The following is a 2,647-nucleotide window of genomic DNA, read 5'->3' as shown; positions in this document are numbered from 1 at the left end:
CCACCATCACCATCATCATCACCATCATCATCATCACCACCATCATCACCATCATCACCACCATCATCACCATCATCATCATCAGCACCACCACCATCACCACCATCACCATCATCACCATCATCACCATCATCACCACCACCACCATCATCATCATCACCACCATCACCATATCACCACCAACATCATCACCACCATCATCACCACCATCTCATCACCACCGTCATCACCATTATCATCATCATCACCACCATCATCATCACCATCACTGTCACTCTCTATGGGAAATGCTTTACTTGAATTATTTAATATTTAAATACCAGGAGTATCTTTGTGTATAGGACATACCATGTCACTCCACTGATTTCAGGACTAGGAAAGCAAATGCCTCAGTGAATTTGTAGGTTTCCTATTACTAGCCTTGGAAGCATACAAAATGCATATAATTTTCCTTGTTTCATTGGCTGCAAGAAAATTTCAGAATTTCTTTCCATTGCTATAGCTTTCCTCAGCTAAAAGTTCTCAATATACATTTCCTGTACCCATCTGCCTTTATTTTTTTGGACCCCCTGCCAAAATCTTGTTTTTATGGCATTTGAGTTTATACTATAAATAAGAATGTATATAAACAAGTTGACATGTTGGGTATAATTCTAAAGCCAATGTGTTGATTATGTTTGGGTTCCTCTTCCAGTATGGTGGAGTAAGTGCCTTTCAGACTAACCCCCTTCAGATGATGACCATCAATTCTGGATAAAATATAAAAATCCCAAGGGCTCTGAGGAGTGAAGAGAAGCAGGCAGATATTGTAGGGTATTTGAGACCTGGAAGAGAGGATGGACATGAGGATACATACCCATTTTTATGACTTAGTCTGAGGGAAACTGAAGGCATGACCCAGCAGAGGCAGCAAAAACTCTGAGAGAAAACCCACTGTCCTTCCAGCCTGAAGAACAAGAGGACAGAGCCAGAGGATGGCTGCTGGAAGTGAGGGAAAAGATCAGAGAGGGGATCCCTGAACTCTGTGGCTACACTCTGCCCAGGTCTCTGGCTGACCCCCAAACCATTCGTGCTTCAGACTCAGAGCGGGGCGCAGCTCAGGCCCCAAGAACAGAATGAAGCCTCATCCGCTGTCCCTGCAGCTGGGACAGTTTGTAGCTTGAGTCTAACCAACTTAGATGTGGTTTAAACAAAGACATTAACACTCTTCAGAGTACTTTGAAGAATCCAGAGTCTCCAGAACAGAATCCACAAAATTGAGATACAGTGCACAATTATTTGACATGATTTTGAGCCAGAAAAATGGGGCCAACTCTCAAGGTAAAGGATAATCAATGAAGGCCAACTTTGAGATGACCTAAATACTGGAATTATATAACTAAGGCACAAAAGCAACTATTACAATCATGGGAATGTGCTTATAGAGGAACAAAAAAAAGCTATAAGAAGCTATACAAAAGAGATAAGAAGCTATCCAAAGAACCAAATGCAAATTCTAGAACCAAAACCCAAATATCTAAAATAAAAAAATTCACTGGGTGGACTTAACAGTGGAGTGGATGTACCAAAGGGTCAGTGAACTTGAAGACAGATCAATCAAGATGACTGAATCTAAAGAATGGAGAGAAAAAAGATTGGAAGGAAAAGCAGCAGAAGAAGGACAGGGCTTAAGGGACTGATGTGAGCAATATCGAAATCTCTAACATATGAATAATTGGCGTCCTAGAGGTGGAAGAGGGAGAAAATGGGACAAAGGCTATTTGAAGGAATAATGGCCCGAACCTTCCGAAATTTGGTGTAAGGACATACATGTTCAGATTCATGAATTTCAGCAAGTTTCTATCAGAATAAATGAGAAGAAAATCATGCCGAGGCATATCAGAACTTACCCACTAAAAACAATGTGTTAACCAGAGGGTTTTTACTGCAAAGGAGTGTATTTTTTTTATTCCATGAACAGTTGCTGAGGGTCAGGGTGTATCAGGCACTGTTTTGGGTGTGGTCCTGGAGTCTCCTTGAGGAGACAAAAGGAGGCACAGGAGTGGGTCTGAGACTGAGTTTTATTCAGTAAGACCACATTTACATGAAGAATACAAGCAGAGTGAATCCCAGGGTCCAGGACATAGAGAGACAATTCGAGAACACCAGACAGCGTTGAACTGAGCCTTTCAGAAAAAGAGCACCAAAGACTTTTTCGGGGAAAGGATTGATGTCCCCTGGGGGAAGAGACGTTAAAATACCAAAACGTCAGGAGATAAGGACCAGGGGATGGGGCATGTTTTGGCAATGATTAAGTAACTTTTTCCTGCTCCTCTTAAAGACCAGAGTGTATCTAGTGGGGAACACAGCCCCCGGAGAAGGAATCCTCAGGGAACCTGTCAACACTTTTAGAAATGGTGACATGGCATCCTGGGGCTTGGGTTTCTGGTTCTGCAGAGCTTGGGGCATGCTCGGGCCAGTGCATGTGTGCACGTGTGTGTCCGTGAAGTGTGCCAGAGAGTGTATGGTCGGCTGGCTCACTGTGCTTTGATCACCGAGGACTAGGACTGTGTGTCTCAGCGGCAGGTGGTCTCAGGTGGGGCAGGACCCCACTGCCCAGCCAGCTACAGCAAGGACTTTGGATGCTCTTCTGAGTTTGAGGGGAGGC

This window comes from Halichoerus grypus, chromosome 2 (genome assembly GCF_964656455.1).
Source record: "Halichoerus grypus chromosome 2, mHalGry1.hap1.1, whole genome shotgun sequence".
NCBI lineage: Eukaryota > Metazoa > Chordata > Mammalia > Carnivora > Phocidae > Halichoerus > Halichoerus grypus.
This window is presented reverse-complemented; position numbering follows the sequence as displayed.